The 20356-nt window shown below is 43.5% G+C and overlaps 1 protein-coding gene across 23 annotated transcripts in view; it reads right to left on the bottom strand.

Moving 5' to 3' along the window:
• The window catches only part of CBLN4 (cerebellin 4 precursor), a gene marked incomplete at its 5' end in the record, with an annotated part of 575839 nt that overhangs the window by 478396 nt on the left and 77087 nt on the right, over positions 1-20356 (bottom strand). For 17 of the 23 annotated variants that reach the window (XR_013824133.1, XR_013824134.1, XR_013824136.1 and 14 more), the window contains one exon: positions 5154-5339. The exons of 3 other annotated variants lie outside the window; for them this stretch is intronic. Of the gene's footprint in view, positions 1-4264; positions 4355-5153; positions 5340-12343; positions 13182-20356 lie in introns of those variants that run through there. 3 more of the 23 variants (XR_013824154.1, XR_013824155.1, XR_013824156.1) reach the window with 3 other exon arrangements.

Genomic DNA, 20356 nt, shown 5'->3' with positions numbered 1-20356 from the left:
TTTTATCGAAAAACTATGCCCTCTCCTATGTTTGGTTTTCAAATGTTTGACAGAGACATGGACAGGAGAATTATATCTCTTCCCTCTTAATTCCATGAGAAAAAGAAAGGGCAAGTGTAATAGTAAATAGCAACTGACGTTGGCCCTCACTGTCAAGGATCTCATAACGTGTGCTGGGATTATGGTAAACTTGAGAGCCCTGTCCTTATCCAAAGGGAATCTTCAACACCAGCTACAGCTATTTATTGTTATGCGGGAAAGTCTCTTTTCCGAGACAAACCAGGAATCCAGCTTTTTATGTAAATGTATCTGATTTTTCAGTGTTAGCAAAAATTCAAAGCTTCATTTTTTTAATGCCATGCAGCCCCATTTGCAGTTCAAACAGACAAGTATACAAGCAAACAAGAGCTACAGGCTGCCCTGGGGACGTTAGTTTGCAGCCGTTGTGGTCACAATCCTAGCCCACACTTCGCATGTATGCAAATTAGATAAAGGTATGCTTTTCCCAGAGATATATTATTGCGATTTGCCAGGAAAGTTGTCCTAACAAATATAAAAAGCTGAGATGTTCATGACATACATGGCACCTCCTGGAGTTGGGCAGTACACAACCTGCACACCTGGACATGGCATCCCGCTTTCGTCTTCTTTGAGCTTTTCAAGATAAGCCCCTAAAATCCCACTCATGATTTTTAAAAATTGTCTTACTTTCTAATTATGTTTCTATTTATATTTGACATAGTATTTATACCTGAAAGATGAACTGAAGAATTGATTAAATTATCCAGCTAGGACAAGTCATAGCTGAAATTAAAGGAGATTTGAGGGGGTTTGAAGCTCGAATCTCAGTCCCCTCTTCACTTTGCGGCACTGTGACTCTTAGAGGCACATCTGCCTGCGACGGGGTAATCTATGCCATGTCCCCTGAATCCTCTCACATTCTGGAAAGAGATGGATGTGATTGTTTACAGCTGGAATTCTCATTGTACAAAATCACCTTCTCCCAGCTATCAATTATTGTCATTATCTGTAGCTAGGCAAGTTCTTTACACTGTTTTCTGAAACTATCTCAGATCAGTAATTAGCTCCCCAGCCACGGCTCTTGGCTTTCACACTTTAATGAGGAGTATGACCATGAAGGCATTGGAATGTGAAAAATGAAAGTGATCCCCTGTCATCCTTCTATGATACAACAGACTCATTTCCTCTCTTCCACTGATAAAGGATCAACAAAAACTTTTTCCATTTTTTTGTAGGAACCCTTTAGAGGCCAACCTACTCAGTCTAAATGGCTACAGGTCACACCTTGAGGCAGAAAGTGCATCGCAGAAATGAAGTTGGTGTTTTCCCTCTGGCAAAAATCCCTTCTTAATTAAGAAGCACACCTGCATCATTTAAACACATTTGAGCCTGGGTCCCGCCAAGTGTGCAGCCGACTGTCTCCACTAATTGCCCCAATTCACCAGCACCCCCAGCTCATTAACAGTGAAAAAGCTGTCCTCTCCCTGGATTCCTCACAAACAATTCCCAGAGATTCAAAGAAATAACCAGGCCGGAAGGTGGCACCAAATTCTCTCTCATCCTGACGCCAGGCACACAAGAAAGCTCAGCTCCCGGAGGAAAGGGGATTTTATAGCCTGGGAGAATACCTGAAGGTGAAGGGTTTGCTTTTTGGCCAGAGATTAAATTATTCTCCGAACAAACATGTTTTTCCTTCATACAGAAGAGACTCCATTACGCATATTTCAACATTTAAGAGGACTCCCAAAGTTCAAAAGAAAACTCAGTCAAGAAAAAAAAAAAAAAAAACTCAGTCAAGTATTTGAAGCTGCTCTCAGTGAAAGAAACTGATGCCTCTCAAAAGACCTTTCCGTACACTGGAGGTGAGCTTTCCAGTCTGGTCTACAAGGCACAGAGGAGATGGGAATATGGTGATTGGCAGAGGGAAGGCAGCTGGCTGATGAGTCAGGCCACCAAATGGCCCTTTGGGACACCAAACATCAAGATGATGCCAGCACTGGTCATGGAGTCAGGGGACTGAGGTTTGAGGAATGGCTCTCCCACAGGTCATCCCAGAACCTCCGACTATTTGCTCCACAGAAGTCTGCGCTGGAGCAGCGGTGATACCTGGCAAGGAAGCGGGTGCACGCCGTAGGGAACAGTGCTAACGAGGTCAGCCCCAGCATCTCTCTCCTTGGGTTCAAATCCCACCTCTGACTGTGGACAAGTCACTTCACCTTTCAGAGACTCCGTCACCTCTTCTGCAACCTCACGGGGTTGTCGTGTCCAGCCTGGGAGTGGGGCTTTCAGGAAATTATCCTAACAGCTCACCCCAAGTCCTCTGGAGTGTGGGGATCTGAGACTGGCCTGAACCATCTCTGTCTGCATATGGGCAGGAGGCAGAGGGCAGGAGAAGTAGCTGCACCCCTACTGCCGGGGTGACAGGGTGGGTACCTCCCAAGAGCCCCAGAGGCCCCTCTGGAGGACCTGGAACCCTCTAGAAGGATCCCTGTCAATGGCGTGGCCTGCACAGCAAGGAGACATGGCCAGAAGAGGCTGTGGTCCATACCCCCCAGAGCAGGAACTAAGGCAAGGGGTTCACCAGCAGTGAGTCTGCGTGGGCCATCCTTGTCGGCGGACTGTGCGGGGCATGCAAGTAGCCAAAGAACCCTCAAATGTACCCCCGAAGAAAGAAAGAGTTCTGGATGCAGGCGAAGTCCCGAGAACCAGAGTCTTATCTGTATTTGTTTCCTACGGCTGCTGTAACGAATTACTACAAAATCAGAGGCTTAAAATCCTTTCCACTTCTGCAGGTCGGAAGTCCGAAACGGATCTCACTGGGCTAAGGCCAACCTGAGCTCCCTTCTGGAGGCTCCCAGAGAAAATCTGTTTCCTTACCTCTTCCAGCTTCTAGAGGCTCCATCTTCACCGCCACCAATGCAGCTCCCCACCCCTGGCATCACATCTATTTTCTCTGACTCTGTTCTGCCGCCACATTTTTCGTTGTGGAGCACAGGCTCCGGACGCGCAGGCTCAGCGGCCATGGCTCACGGGCCCAGACGCTCCGTGGCATGTGGGATCTTCCCGGACCGGGCCACGAACCCGCGTCACCTGCATCGGCAGGCTGACTCCCAACCACTGCGCCACCAGGGAAGCCCCGCCCTCTCCACTTTTAAGGACATTTGGGATTACACTGAGAATCCAGGCTCATCCTCCTATTTTAATTCCATCGGCAACGCCAATTTCCCTCTGCCACGTAACCTACAATACTCACAGGTTCCAGGACTAGGACAGGACAGCCTTGGGGGCCATCATGCGGCCGCCACACCCTCAAGAGGCTCTCATGTCCCCACAAACCTTGCTCGCCCTGCATCTGCAAGGCTCCTGAAACTAAATGTCATTCTTTCTCTCACTGTCTGATCTTTTCCCTCCTCGCATAGTCATCTTCCTTCTCTGCTGTCTCCCTGTCTGCAGCCAGCATCTCTGCTTGGAAATTTGGCCTCCAGCTCACAGACCTAACACCTAAGGCTGAGAATGAATGGTGGAAACATTCATTTCCAATGCAAATCCCCATGACTGGCTCTCTAATAGGGAAGCAATAAACATTGCTCTCCGTGTGTATGTGCATGTCTCTCCTTCCTAAGATGCCTAAAACAGCACCTGCTGAAGGTACCATCACTCAGGGTCATCTGAATGTCCTGTGCTTCACCAGCCCAGGGATACAGAGAGTCACACTGAAACTAGTGATACAAATGTCGCTGGCAAGCTGCCCCACCTGTTCACTCGGCACCTCCCGGTTCCCCCATAAAATCCACCAACACCAACCCTCTCTCTGGGAGTCCTTGAAGGCTCTGAGATACGCTTCCTGGGTCTTCCACAGCCTCCAACTTAAGGAAAGCCACCGTCCTCTGTGAAGCACTTCTTTTTAAAAAAATGAATTTTTAAAATTTTTATTGGAGTACAGTTGATTTACAACACTGTGTTAGTTTCGGGTGTACAGCAAATTGAATCAATTACGCACATACCTATATCCACTCTGTTTTTTCTTAGATTCTTTTCCCATATACGCCATTACAGAGTACTGAGTAGAGTTCCCTGTGCTATAAAGCAGGTCCTTATCGGTTATCTGTTTTGTATATAGTAGTGTGCATATGTCAATCCCAATCTCCCCACTTATCCCTCCCCCGCTTATCCCCTGGTAACCATAAGTTTGTTTTCTACATCTGTGACACTACTTCTGCTTTGTAAATAAGTTCATCTGTACCTTTTCTTTAGATTCCACATATAACCAATATCGTATGATATTTGTGTGAAGCACTTCTTCACAGAGGCTGGTGTCCTCCAGGAAAAGGCCAGCGTCCTTACAGCGGGACTGTCACCACTACCTACTCTTGATGGATCAGGGCAGCCCTGTAAGTACAAGAGGGAAGCAATCCCTCGCCCACTCAGTGCTTCCACGGGTCATCTGAAGCCCAAAGAAGCTCTGTTGAGCCCCGTGTCTCATGAAATCTCAGGAAAACAGTTCAGTCATCTTCTGGCCGTGCCTTTCTGCATCTGAGCTGTAAATTAGTCCAAGGGACAAGGCCAGGGAAGAGACTGGTCCCCAGCTAACCCTTCTATCATCCTCCTCCCTGATTTTTCTCCTCTCTGTAGGGAGGCTCTAGATCATTCTTCTCTTGTTCTGAAGCCAAAAAGTAAAAAAAAAAAGGTAAAGCAAGCTTAACAAGAAATCCTGCACGCTTATCAACTATTTCATACTTAGACCCGAGCGAGAGGGTCCCTGCTCTCAGCTCTGCAGGCCCTGCATATCACACAATAAGACGTCAATAAACAGTCATCATCACACAGGTGCCCGAGTGAATCATGTCCCCAGAATCTGGTGCTCAGACTGACACCGCACCCGTCACCCTGGACATCTGCTCTCATGACTAACACCATTCAGCCCTTGGGAAACGCTTCTCCACATCTCTTGCCCTGGTCCTTAATTCAAAAGGCAACTGCATCCAAACACCATGAAGGTTTGGGGGTTGCCCAGCCTCGGAGATGGAGTGTAGAGAGGGTTTGAGCAACAGAAATGTTTAGGTAGGAGAAAAGGGAAATGAACCAACTTGTCCAGGGCTTCTCCATACATCTCTGCAAACAGAAACACTAACCTGTCGCTTCCTGGGAGTCTCAAGCATCCGTTGTTTGGCATCTCTCCATCTTCCAATTCATGGTTCCAGATAAACTCATCAGTGAGCATGGTGATCACACAGTTGCTCACGGTGGCTGAAGACTATTGAGCGATATGGGCCACCTTGCAGGATCTTACGTGCATTTGCACACATGCACTTGTGTATCTACAGAAAACGGGTGAACAGCCATTTCTCTCCTTAATGCTGGCAACTCGATGGCCACCCAACACAAGAACTGCAAATAGATTTACTTATGTAAAAATATTTATCTAAAATTTACTTACATATAAATATTTCATTAAAATGTTTAGATGCTCAAATCTATTTTTTTAAATAGATCCTTATTGGAGTATAATTGCTTCACAATACTGTGTTTCTGTTGCATAACAAAGCAAATCAGTCATATGCATACACACGTTCCCATATCCCCTCCCTCTTGAGCCTCCCTCCCACCCTCCCTATCCCACCCCTCTGGGTCATCGCAAAGCTCAGAGCCGATCTCCCTGTGCTATGCTGCTGCTTCCCACTAGCTAGCTATTTTACATCCGGTAGTGTATATACTGTCGACGCTACTCTCACTTCGCCCTCCCACCCCATGTCCTCAAGTCCTTTCTTTATATCTACCTCTTTATTCCTGCCTTGCAACTAGGTTCATCAGTACCATTTTTTTTTTTTAGATTCCATATATATAGGTTTAGATGCTCAAATTTTAAATGTCAGCTTTATTTAAATAATTTTGTTTAAAATGATCATTTTCATTCATTAGGATTTTTAGTTGCTTTTTGTTTGAGTAGATAGTGTTAATGTTTTGAAATGAAAGTTAACTTTTAGAGTATATATAAACTTCTTAGGTTTTACTTATCTTTTTTTTTAACATCTTTATTGGAGCATAATTGCTTTACAATGGTGTGTTACTTTCTGCTTTACAAGAAGTGAATCAGTTATACATATACATATGTTCCCATATCTCTTCCCTCTTGCGTCTCCCTCCCTCCCACCCTCCCTATCCCACCCCTCTAGGTGGTCACAAACCACTGAGCTGATCTCCCTGTGCTATGCGGCTGCTTCCCACTAGCTATCTATTTTACGTTTGGTAGTGTATATATGTCCATGCCACTCTCTCACTTCGTCCCAGCTTACCCTTCCCGCCTCCCCATATCCTCAAGTCCATTCTCTAGTAGGTCTGTGTCTTTATTCCTGTCTTACCCCTAGGTTCTTCATGACCTTTTTTTTTTTTCTTAGATTCCATATATATGTGTTAGCATACGGTATTTGTTTTTCTCTTTCTGACTTACTTCACTCTGTATGACAGACTCTAGGTCCATCCACTTCACTACAAATAACTCAATTTCGTTTCTTTTTATGGCTGAGTAATATTCCATTGTATATATGTGCCACATCGTCTTTATCCATTCATCTGTTAATGGACACTTAGGTTGCTTCCATGTCCTGGCTATTGTAAATAGAGCTGCAATGAACATTGTGGTACATGACTCTTTTTGAATTATGGTTTTCTCAGGGTATATGCCCAGTAGTGGGATTGCTGTGTCCTATGGTAGTTCTATTTTTAGTCTTTTAAGGAACCTCCATACTGTTCTCCATAGTGTCTGTATCAATTTGCATTCCCACCAACAGTGCAAGAGGGTTCCCTTTTCTCCACACCCTCTCCAGCAGTTTTACTTATCTTAATGTATACTTTTATGAAAATATACTTTGCTACACTTTGGTTTATAAAGTACTTTTTAAACTTCCTTCCATGATTCTCAAAGTGTGGGCACAGCTTGTCTGTACTGTTTGTTAACAGTGAGTGTGGAAGATTGGCACAGAAATTGAGAGTGGGCATTTATCTTATTTATCTTATACCGTCATCCACTGGAAACCGTTCAGACCTAAGTCTCTTCCACGGGGGGGCCTGGTATCACACTTTGAATCGCACTGCCTGTCATTACTGTCAATAAAACATAAGTTACATGAAAAATCTTCATTTCAGCAACATAATTAATAGCTTGGCTTTAAAGAAGGCAAAATAAACTTTGTGGAATAAACATGAGTACATCTATCTTTACTACTCAATCCTCAAATGCTGCCAGCTCATGGAGGGAACATCCAAACAACCACAATAATATATTATCATCTTTATTAATTTGCCAACTTGGTCATATGATACCTGAGTTTCGGTTTTTTAGTATTGAATATTGGTTTTGTATTTGTTTGTAATTATTGCTGTTAAAGTATATATGTCAAGGTGGCAGGACAGAGCTTATTTTAGTTAGCAGTTATTAGCTTGATTTCTATACTTTCAACATTGAGACATCTAGCGGGTGGACCTCCATTTGAACTCTTGGCCTGAATCCCACAAGTGTTAGTGGGTCTGCACATAAGCATGCAGAGGAATACTGGCAAAGCTCGCCATCTGAGGAAACTAGATAAGCCTCTAGACTGCATACTTTTTTTTAACCCTTACCCCCAAACCAGCTCACGGGCCCCTCTGTCTCATAACTGACCAAGGACACATGTGGGTCTTTTAACCCCTGACTAGGAAGCACCAGGAACTTCAGAGCAACCGGACAGCACAGAATACAAAGGCTGAGGGAAAGCTGGTGGTCCACAGGGCAATCAGGAACCCCGCGGGCAGAGCTGGGAGGTCACGGCAAAGACTGTGAGCCCACAAAACCCAGAAGATTTACTATCTGACCCTTTACAGAAGATATTTGCCAAAGCCTGACCTAGATCTTGGAGGGCTTCATAAACCAGGTTAAGGGATTAAGCTTTATCACAAGGACAGTGATGACTGGCTGATTTAAACAGAACTGACACCGACTTACAACTTTAAAACAACCACTCTGACTGCAAAGTAAAGGATGGAATAAGGAGGGACAGAACGAAGATGGAGCGTCCAGTTGGGAGGCTGTATCAACAATCAGGTAAAAACGGAGGGTAGCCTGGACTAGAGATGGCGAAGTTGAATGGGCTCCACTTGTTTGAATCCCGAATGCAGTTTTTGTTCCTGCACTGTCTTCAAGCACCACTAGATGGCGCCACCTCATAGAGAAAAATCCCACCTTTATCTTCAATATCTAAGTTCTTATTTCAGTGTGCTGGGCTAACCCTTTAGGAACTTAAGAGCTGTAATTCAAGTATTTCATTGGTTTAACCCTTGGAGTAAATTTTAAGAAGAACCTACCTCATAAGTTAAGTTTATGTCTGTATTCTGTGAGTTTTAGCAGAACAATAAGCAAGGGTTTTATCAGAAACGGAAAGATGAACTAAATTCACCTCTCCAGTTAAAATATGCCGGTGTAGGCAACAGAAAAATGATCAAAGACCCAATCAGCCCAAGTTACTAAAGAAGATATGCAAAGATCAATGGGCACCCCCGCAAAAAAAACTGCTCTGCATCACTAATAATCAAAGAAATGTTCATTAAAACAAAAATAAGACATAATTAAGGCCTAGCAAGATTTTTTTCTGAATGATGATCCCAGCATTGGCAAAAAGCATGATAAAATGGGCACCCTCGGGCATTGCTGATGAAAGTGGAAACTGGTATAATATTTCTAAACAGCAATTTTTCCATAAATATCCAGGGTTTTTTTAAATTTCACTGCGCCACGCAGCATGTGGGATCTTAGTTCCCTGACCAGGGATCGAACCCATGTCCCCTGCACTGGAAGCGCAGAGTTTTAACTGCTGGACCACCAGGGAAGTCCCCATCCAGAATATTTTAATTCTGCGTATTCACTGACCAGTGAATTCACTGACTTCTACAGGTAGCTAAGGAAACAATCAAGAGTATGGACAATGGTTTTCACCTAAAATGTCTACCACAACATGATTTATAAACCTGAAAGCGATCTAAGTGGCCAACAGCAGAGAAATCATCCATCAGGGTAAGTCTACACCTGAGTGAATGAAAAAATAATTCCTGAGCCTCTACCCTATGCCAGGCACTGTGCTGAATATTGAAGACACAGCACTGAACACAATGGAACAGGTTCTCACTGTCCTAGAACAGAATTGTTAAAGGTGTGCTATTTTCAGAGAATATTTCATGAGTTGGGAAAATGTTCATGATATCATAAGTGGAAGCAAATAAGATTTTTAAAATGTATATGCAGGGCTTCCCTGGTGGCACAGTAGTTGAGAGTCCGGCTGCCGATGCAGGGGACACGGGTTCGTGCCCCGGTCTGGGAGGATCCCATATGCCGCGGAGTGGCTGGGCCCATGAGCCATGGCCGCTGAGCCTGCACATCCGGAACCTGTGCTCCACAACGGGAGAGGCCACAGCAGTGAGAGGCCTGCGTACCGCAAAAAAAAAAAAAATGTATATGCTGCAAACTTCTTTAAATGTATATTATGATAGAATATGAAATTTTTCAGCCCACAAATTCATGTGTACAAGAAAGTGCACATTTCTTTATTTTTCATAAATCAACCTGATTTTACTTCTGAGCCCCAATCCTGCAAAGGGGTTAAGAAATTCGGCCTCGGTCAGGCTCGGCCCTTCCTCTTCCTACCCTCCGGGGTTTAGTCAAGGTTCTCACCCAGGATCCCAGCATCTTTGCTCATGTGTGCACAGCAAGGGTCCCAAAATGCCCATTGCCAAGGCCCTGTGGTTCTGCCAGATCTGCTGCTCTGGTCTTCCTGACCAGTAAAGCTTACAAGTCTGGCAGACACTTATGCTAAAATCCCCACAAGCAGCCTTGGACAGTCCACAGGGCCTGCCCCCCCAGGTGTGGTCTGAACCAGCAGCGTGGGCATCACTGGGTACCACTGGGTCAGAATCTGCATTTCAACCAGACCCCTAGGTCATTCGTGTGCATGTTACAGTATGCAACGCCCTAGGAGGCCTTACCGCACCTGCCCGGTATAGCCCAGGTGGAGCTCAGGTTGGGGTCGTTCTGGGAACCCTGGGGCTAATCACTCACTAGCCCCAGGAAATAAAGACAGCAAAGGAAGGTCTGGTAGGCGGCTTCAGCCTGCTGACCTGCCCCTGCTATAGGCCCCCTTCCCTGTTACAGGAGATCAGGCCCTGCACCTACTTTAATGAGGGAAAAGCAGGAGAAAAATTCAAGGAAGGGGTATAAATTCTAGTCACAAACATATCTTGTTTTTCGTAAAATCAAGACTAAAAAGAAAATATCATAAAGAAGGTAGCAGTAACTACAAATAGAACTACCATACGACCCAGCAATCCCACTACTGGGCATATACCCTGAGAAATCCGTAACTCAAAAAGAGCCATGTACCACCATGTGCACTGCAGCTCTATTTACAATAGCCAGGACATGGAGGCAACCTAAGTGTCCATCAACAGATGAATGGGTAAAGAAGATGTGGCACATATATACAATTGAATATTACTCAGCCATAAAAAGAAACGAAACTGAGTTATTTGTAGTGAAGTGGATGGACCTAGAGACTGTCAAACAGAGTGAAGTAAGTCAGAAAGAGAAAAATAAATACTGTATGCTAACACATATATATGCAATCTAAAAAACAAAACAAAAAAAATGGTCATGAAGAACCTAGGGGCAAGACGGGAATAAAGGCGCAGACCTACTAGAGAATGGACCTGAGGACACAGGGAGGGGGTAGGGTAAGCTGGGACAAAGTGAGAGAGTGGCATGGACATATATACACTACCACGTAAAATAGATAGCTAGTGGGAAGCAGCCGCATAGCACAGGGAGATCAGCTCGGTGGTTTGTGACCACCTAGAGGGGTGGGATAGGGAGGGTGGGACGGAGGGAGACGCAAGAGGGAAGAGATATGGGAATATATGTATATGTATAACTGATTCACTTTGTTATACAGCAGAAACTAACACACCATTGTAAAGCAATTATACTCCAATAAAGATGTTAAAAGAAAAAAAAAAGAAGGTAGCAGTACTATCACTTATTTTTTCTCTTCCTTAAGCTTTTCTGCATTGTTGTTTTTCTACAATAAATATAAATCAATTTACAAATAGAAAAAAATTAAACATCCCACAGTGGAGTATACTCATGTGGACATCTAGATGCAAAATGAACCCAGAAAGAGCATGAAAAATTGGACGACTCGGAGTAGAACTGAAAAACAACTTCTTAGACAGAGGGCACATGTTCATTACATCCACTGAAAGTCTGGCCAGATTGCTCAAAAGGGGTGTCTAGCGTCTTCTCAGAGCTTTGGAATTTACTCATTTAATCCTATTTCCTGTTACAATTTTTGAGCTTTTAAAGAAAAAGAAGAGGGTTCCATGGTAATTGCAAGAGGGAGAAATCTGCCAACTCGTGCATGTCTCTCTTTTTAAAAATAATGCAGAAATTATAGGACATTCCAATAAAATTGAAGCTCTTGTTTCAAAGGACTCTTAGCATGAATTACTGAGATAAGTGGCTACTTAGAACAAAATCTCCGATACCAACTACAAGTTGCTGGGTTCTTGGGCTTTTACAAAACCTGCAAATGGCTGGAGCCTCGCTGAGGTCAATGTAAGGGACATGCAGCATGTTGGATGGATGTTTCCTATTTCCTGCCACTTGCTCCAGAGGCAAAGTGCCCAGGAGGTTCAGTCTCAATTTTCTGAGACCCACCTCCTCAACCTCATGTCAGAACTCTCCCCTGGGAAGAGCTGAAGAGAGGAAACGGAGTTAACTGTATAAGCAGGTAGGCAAACGTGCACCAATGTTTATTTCAAGGAAAAGTTGGCGAAGACCAAAGCAAGTCATGGCGCATCTGGCCAACTCATCCTTCCTTGTGCAAGTCGTTGTTGAGTAAATCGAGTGGGATTGGCTAGAAGACCCTCACCGAGACACCTTCTTCTCAAGAACAAGGGCTTTTCTGACTCCAGCCCTGCCTGAGCCTAGCAGAGTCCCAGCTCATAAATGATGAGCTGCATCACTCTACACCATTCACTGACTTAACATGTTTTTTGAGTATCTACTATGTGTAGAGTATAAAATCGCCCCATTCTCTGCCATCTCACAGGCACTTTCCACGGACAACATTCCTAAGCCTCTGAAACCCACTTCTTAAATTTAGAAGACTTTTCACGAAAGAAAATACATTCTCTAGTACAGAAATCAAGATGAGAGCTGTAGCTGCATTATCCTGGTATCAGTGAGGATGACATTTACTGAGGGTGATTAACGGTGGCTTTGAGCAAATAGAACTGTTCTCACTCTCAGGGAAAAGTCCAGAGGCAGCCAGTCCAGAGCTGGTAAGTAAAAGGTGGTACTGTGCCAATAAGTCCTCAGGGATCCAAGTTCTTTCCAAATCATTATCCCTGGATTGTAGCACTAGTCCTCATGGTCCAAGATGCTGGCTGGAGCTCCAGCCATCACAGATATCTTCAGAGAGCAGGATGGAAGAAAGAACAAAGGACAGAGATAAGGGCAGAGGTAAGCTCTCCTTAGGGAGTGTTGTTGAAAGCTGCCGCACCAAGCTTGCATTCTCATCCTATTGGCCAGAATTTAGCCACATGGACACATCTAGCGGCAAGGAGGGCTGAGAACAGAGGGTTCGCTCTGGGTCGCCATGTGTAATCTTGCTGTTATCACAGAATGGTGGAGAGTAGATACTGAGGGAGGCAAACCAGCCGTCCCTGCCATCATGTGTCTGTTTGATCTTAGACTACAGTCGAGAATGTATGTGATGAATTAAAACATGCTCATTACGTTAGTCCCTATATTCTGGGCATCATTTAAAATTTAAAGGTGAGCTTTATTGGTGGTGTCACTCACTGGCTACTTCAACAGCCTCATCCTCTTGAAGTTCCTCAGCTGGAAAGATTCTCTAGGCCGTGAGGAGCCCTACCTGCTGCTCTCCAACAATTTAGCTATCGGTGGAGACTGGGACACAAAGGAAGCAGTGAATAAGAGGGAATAGCAAAGTTAGCGGAAGCAGAAAGAAAAATCACAGGGAGTCGAGGGTTCACTGGGAAGTGTGAATCATTCCTCTCATGAGCTTTTTCTCAAAGGGAAAAGCATCAATCTTGGGTTTTAATTACAGCAAATCCTAGGCTTAAGGAATATTTGAACCGAGGAGAAGTTGAACCAGTACATTACCACCAGGGCATCTAGAAAATTAGCAAGTCGAAGAGGAAACAAAGCATCTTTGGGGACCTACAGGCACCTGCTACTTGCTTTATAGTTTGAGAAATTGCTAGTTATCGCAAGGAATTTCTGGGATCAGATGACCTTGCCCAACACCAGATGATCTATCTGATAAACCCTAAGGGACCAGAAATAATTCCATGCCTAGACCTGGGTTTCTCAGCCTTAGCACGACTGACATTTGGAGCTGGATAATTCTCTCCAGTGGGGGCTGTCCTGTGTGTTGTAGCAGCATCCCTGGCCTCTGCCCCCTAGATGCCAGTAACACACTCACCTAGTTGTGACAACCAAACATGTCTCCAGACATTGACAAATGTTCCCCTGGGTGCAAAACAGACTCCTGTTAAGAACACTGGTCTTCATCTCCTTTTAGAATTTTGTAACAGAGACTCAAAGCTGATAGCTATGGATTCGGGTTTTATTCAGACACTACTGTATTATTTCAGTTCAATATTTTCACTCCTTTGTTCTTTCGTTCACTCATTCAGTGACCTTGGGACTCAGGAGTGGCCAAGGCAGGGAAGCTTATTCGCCTGGCACTCGACACACACTGGGGCCTCGATAAGCCCTGTGTAAGGATTGTCACGTGACTACCACAGCTGCCCCAAAAGCCCATACACTATTGTTATCTTCATTGCACAGATAAAAATCACTGAGATTCAGCAAGGTTAAGTCATTTGCCTAAGAACACACAGCTAGGAGATGTCTGGTTGCAGGAATTTGAACCCATACGATCTGAACCCAGAACCTGCACTTTTAACCATTAATTTAGCATCAACAGCACACCAGACATTGTGCTTGGTGCTTAACATCATCTCCAACAACCTGAGAGGGAGGGGTGATTGGCCCCATCTCACGGATAACAAATCCTGGCTCCCCGCCTGCCCCTCTGAGTAAAGCAGACTGCTATGAGAGTTGGAGCCACTTTATGGAAAGAAGTCTTTGCAGACTGGATGCAGCAAAGCAGCTCTGCTCAAAGCAGCTTGGAGTCCGTGGTTTGGGTCATTTCAGGATTCTGACTTTTAACCATTTGGCTGCATCGTCAGAGTTCTCAGACAACTTGAAGTAGAATTAACCTAGTACAGAAAATAAATAGAGAAAAACACCCCATTTACCCTAGCAGTGTCAGCAGCAAACATATAATGCATGGGGAGGAATTTAAGAAAATATAAAGAACATGTTTTCGCTTTATTCAGACATAAAAAGGAAAAAAAGTGAAGCCTATTCTTTTACGTGGGAAGTCTCAACATTATGAAGAGGTCAGCCTTCCTTAAACTCATCTATAGATTTATCTAAGATAAAACGTTCTTCTGAAGGCTACCCCGCAAGGGATGGGCATGCACAGAAACTAAGGAGGTCTGGCAAACAACAAGCACCAACAGTTATTGGGAGATTTCTAGGTTCCAGGTACCTTAGCTAGGTCCTAGCGTTATCCCCTTTTACAGATGATGAAACTGGGGTTTTAGAAACTTGGTCAAGATCCCACAGGTAGTACAAGCCGTGGGGGAAGGGCAAGACTGAAACCCAAACAGTCTTCTTTAAACATTACATAGTATCGACCTCCTCTTTTGCCCCCAAAGTAGGATGTGGTCTGTCTTTCTTTAAAAAGAGAATCTTGGTCATCTTGAGGAAGTGACATTAGAGGTAAGAAATGGCATACCTTTTAATATCACTCCTCAAAAAAGGTTAATGGATGAAAAGAACCCTTGTGGTTTTATGACACAATGTGTTTACATATCACTTTGTATATCCCTCTGTTAAAAGACTTATGATGTTATCTTGTCAGTGTCTAAGAGTCTATTCACCTTGTCAGACTATAAGCTCCTTCAGGGCAGAGACTGTACCAATAAGGATGCTTTTAGCCACAAATAACATAATAGCCTACTAATAGGCTCAGATGAAACAGCAATTATGTTACTTAACAAAAGCTTATAGGTTCATTGGTTCAGTGATTGCCGGTCAGCATTGTCTTTCTCTCCCCTCATGGTTACAACATGGCTGCCCTAGCTCCAGACATTGTATCTTCACCAAAATGTATCTCAAGCAGAAAGCAAGTTAGGAGGGGCAAAAGTCTTTCTTCTTATGTGCTTTTCTCTTTTCAAAAAGGAAAATAGTTACCAGTAGCCCCTAGACAACTTCCCCTTATGTCTCATAGACTAGGGTTGGGTCACATGACCACAACTTGACCATTAATGAAGAAAGGGGAGTAGGATTGCCATGACAGGCTTAGAACAGTTATGATTTATTCCCTGAGATTGGGCACATTGCCACCAACACAAAGTCTGGTTTCTGCTACCAGAAACAAGAGGGGATAGTTGTTGGTAGGCAAACAATAGGGAATGTTCCAGTGACCAGGTCTGTCATTTCATCTCTAGTGTCTCATATAGTGCCTGACACACAGCTGAGTAAATGTTTGTTGAATGAATGAGAGACTGTATTAGTCAGCTCAGGCTGCTATGGTTCAGACCACAGCCTGGATGACTTAAAAACAGAAGTTTATTTTTCTCACAGTTCTGGAAGCTGGAAGTCCAAGATCAGGGTGCCAGCACCATGTCCGGTGAGAGAAACTTCGTCTGAGTTGCAGACAGCCACCTTTTTGCTGTGTCCTCACAAAAAGAGATTGAGAGCGCGAGAGAGATTTCTTCTTCTTATAAGGCCGCAGTCCTATAGAATTAGGGCCCCACTTTTAGGACCTCATTTAATCTTAATTACCTCCTAAAAACTATCTCCAGACCCAGCCACTTTGAGGGGTTAGGGCTTCAACACATGAATTTTGGGAAAACACAATTCAGTTCATAGTAGAGACCAAACGAATAAATATATGACAAACAAATGACCCAATGAATGAATGAATGATCCAGTGAGTGAGTGTGTGCACAACTGGATGAATGAATGACCAAATAAATGAATGGGTTAGTTAGATAATATTTCAGTAGCAACAAAGGCAATACTTTGCAATTTAATACAGAGCTAAAATACATGCTGAAGTTTGACTTATGGAAAACCTCCCAGAAATGTACTTTCTCCCTTTAGGAATGTGATTGAATGAATAGCATTTGGCATTTCATCACATCATCTTGTGACGTGTCACCCAGCAAAACACGCCACTGATCATCAAAAGGAAGAAAGCCAATGGACGTGGTTGAGCGTAGAAGCACCAGGAAAGCAAAGGTTGGGAGCACACGTTCTGCAGATGCTAGCCCATGGTGACATCTGAAGGACAGGACGGCGAGCCAGACCGGCACTCAGCCTTCACACCTTGTTCTCAGGCATCACGTGCTCACGCTGAATGCACCAACCTGGACACTAAGTCAAGCCTATCACGTTATAGCTGCCACCTGAGTGCTTCCCACTGGGCAAATCTCAATTCCCAGAAAAGTGTGGGCCCATTCAAGGCAAAACCTAGACAATTCATCATCAACCAGGAACTCAGTTTTTTTTTTTTTCTTTGAAAAGAATGTTTTCCATAAAAGCCTTGGCTTTTTTAAAAAAGCCATTTCTAGCAAAGAAAACATTCGTGTTACCATGGTTTGGATCACATTGGAGAACTATTTTTCTCCCTCTGCTTCGGGGAGAAAGGTTCCAGTGACAAAACAGTCAACCCAACTGTCCTTGAAGCACTTAATGCTCTTGTCTCCCATTCCACTTTATATGATGTCCGTATCTATTTTTGTCAACCAATGTTCCTTTAAATTATGAATTCAGCAAAATGAGGAAATCTTCATGGTCAGCCTTGTGGGATTCTGAAGGGTACCACTGGTTGCGGTTTTTGTATCTTCCTCAGTAAGAGAAAACTGCCGTGGTTGTACCTACCATTTACAAAATCTCTTCTCAGTAAAATCAACCTAAGTAACAGAGGAACACAGAGGAACCTGATTTTTCTTTCAGGGCTGGACATAATTTTTCACAAGGATTTTTCCTAAAATGGGAGGCTACCCAGTCTGGGAGTGTCTTCCCGGAAGCTGAACCCTGTGAGCCCAAGGACCTAGCACCTCCAGGCAGCCAATCCCTACTGACCCAAATTGGAATGTAAGAGTGGGTCAGCTTCTTGGTTATAAATAACAAAACCCCGTTTAAATTCTGGCTAATCTAAACAGAAGAGGAATTTACTAAATGAGGTTGGGCAGTCCACAGCCACTCCGGGGAGGTCAGAACATTGAGCTTAGAGGCCATACAACAGGAATGATGCCCAAATTACACTTCTGGGCAGCTCCCTGTGTGGAGCCGCTGGCCACCATCACCGGTCACACACCAAGGCACTGGTATGAACACAGCAGCTGGGAAACCCGCAGCTCCCTTTGAATGTGGGGTGCTTCTCTCCCACATCAACAGAATGAATTCGACACGAGGCTCGCTTCTTCTAGCACTGCTAGCATAGATGTCTGAAACGGCTAGATCATCATAGGTGTCTGAAAATGGCTAGATCTCTCTCCTTGCTACTCAGAGTAGTCTGCGGACCAGCAGCACCAGAATCTGCATTGTGACGCGATCCCTGGGTGATTCAGACGCACAGCAAAGCTAGAGAAGCACTGGTCTGAGACCCTCCCATCCTGGAGTGGGGCAACTCAATGGTGCAGACCCCAGCCCTATAACACCACAGGGTAATGCCCCCAGAAACACAGCACTCAGAACACAGGACTCAAGTGCTGGAGAGGCAAAGGAAACAAGAGGTGGTAAGCAAGGTTAAGGGCACTCAATTTTGTGATTGAAGAAAAGAATACAATGATAAAGTAGTAAGACTGACTTTTTTTTAACCAGGCAATGAGCGAGATTATGTTTGTACACCATGGAGGGTTTTTTGTTCATCATATCTGGTCCTTCGACCAGACATGGTGGCATCTCTAAGAACTGAGAACAACGTGGATCATTTGTCTTCTATATTCAGAAAATTGCCTTTTATCACTAATTTAACTCAGTTGCTACAACTTGTTAATCAACCATAAGAAAATGGACTTGGAGAAGCAAAATTTGACCCTAAGTTTCCAAAAGAGATTCCAGCAGAGAGCAAAGAAAGAATGTTCTTCTAAAACACACACACACACACACACACACACACACACACACACACACACACACACACACACACACACACACACACACACAAGCACCTTGACCTGTTCCTTGCACTGAAGTGTTCAGAAAACAAAATAACTCACTCTCTGTTTATAAGATCTTGAAACTCAAGGGATTAAGAGGAAGAGATGTGTGGTTTTGTCGTTTTTAATGTTCTTATAACTTTTATGCTGAATTTTAAAACTGGAAAATTTACAGATTTAAAAATTGGGGTTTTTGTTTGTTTACTGAATATAGTTGATTTACAATATTGTATTAGTTTCAGGTGTACAGCAAAGTGGTTCAGTTATATTTTTTTTCAGAATATCTTCCATTATAGGTAATTACAAGATATTGAGTATCGTTCCCTGTGCTATACAGTATATCCTTGCTGCTTGTCTATTTTATGTATAGCAGTTTGTATATGTTAATCCCACACTCCTAATTTATCCCTTCCCCCCTCCCTTTCCCCTTTGGTAACCATACATTTGTTTTCTTTGTCTGTGAGTCTGTTTCTGTTCTGTATATAGATTCATTTGTATTATATTTTTAGATTCCACATTTAAGTGATATCATATAATATTTGTCTTCCTCTGTCTGACTTACTTTGCTGAGTATGATACTCTCTAAGTCCATCTCTGTTGCTGCAAATGACAATATTTCATTCTTTTTTATGGCTGAGTAATATTCCATTGTATATATACCACATCTTCTTAAGCCAGTTGTCTGTTGTTGGGCACTTGGGTTGTTTCCATACCTTGGCTATTGTAAATAGTGCTGCTATGAACATTGGGGTGATGTATATTTTCGAATTAGCATTTTCATCTTTTCTGGATATATGCCCAGAAGTGGGATTACTGGATCATGTGGTAACTCTATTTTTAGTTTTTTAAGGACCCTCCACACTGTTTTCCATAGTGGCTGGTCCAATTTACATTCCCACCTACAGCTGTTGGTTTTGTTTGCTTGCTTGTTTGTTTTGGAATTTGAAAAATGAGAAAGTCAAAAAATGGAGGATTTTGTGACCCAAAAGTTAAACACAGCCTAGGTGAGCATATTTTTTACTGTCACATAGAAATAGAAAGTAGATTAGTATCGAAAGTTGTCAGAGGCTGAGGGAAGTAGCAAACGGGGAGTAACTGCGAATGGGGACGGGGTGATGAAAATGTTCTGGAATTAGACAGTGGTGATGGTTGCACAACCTTGTGAAGATGCTAAAAACACTGAACAATATACTTTAAAATCATGAATTTTCTGGTACCTATATCTCAATTTTAAAAAGGTCAAGAGATATTTACAGGCATAAAAAATATTAGGAACCTAGGGTATGAGTAAAAATAAATCTTAAAAGTAGTTGGGAAATAAAAGTTTCTTCAAGGCATAGGATTAAAGTATTTGGACAATGACATGAAAAAAAATAGCTGATTTTCCCCTGCATGACCTTTAGACAAATAAATATATTTACAGACAGTACTTGTATGTAAACATAAAATTTTAAATCTGCAAATCAACAAAAAGAAAGAGAGAAAGAAATGAAGGAAGGAAAGAAGCAAAGTGCCTGGTGCACTCGAATGTTCAAAAGGAGGCTGTGACATCATCACGGCAGAGTGAACGCGGTGGCACGTGGCAGTGTTGGTCTGGTGGAGAAAGAATGGAAAGAGTACATGGGAAGGAACAGGAGACCATTGAACAACCAGGTAGGAACTGCCCTCCCATTAGCATCACAGCTAATTAATATTCATGTTTCACTTGCCCGTGTCCCTTCCTCGGCTGAACGTAGGGATTTAAGACCCAGAGGAAAGTCACATAAAAATGTTAAGACCCCTCAGGCCATACTTGAGTCATCAAAACTCAATTACAAAGCACCCCCTTGAGGGAATTCCCTGGTGGTCCAGCAGTTAGGACTCAGGCTTTCACTGCCATGGGCCTGGGTTCAATCTCTGGTCAGGGAACTAAGATCCCACAAACTGCACAGCTTCCCCCAAAGAAAAAGCACGTCCGTGATGTCATCCATCAGGTGTCCCATGC

Source organism: Stenella coeruleoalba, assembly GCF_951394435.1.
Source record: "Stenella coeruleoalba genome assembly, chromosome: 15".
In the NCBI taxonomy this organism is placed as follows: domain Eukaryota; kingdom Metazoa; phylum Chordata; class Mammalia; order Artiodactyla; family Delphinidae; genus Stenella; species Stenella coeruleoalba.
The sequence above is the reverse complement of the archived record's forward strand: the minus strand, read 5'-3'. Positions and strand labels throughout refer to the sequence as shown.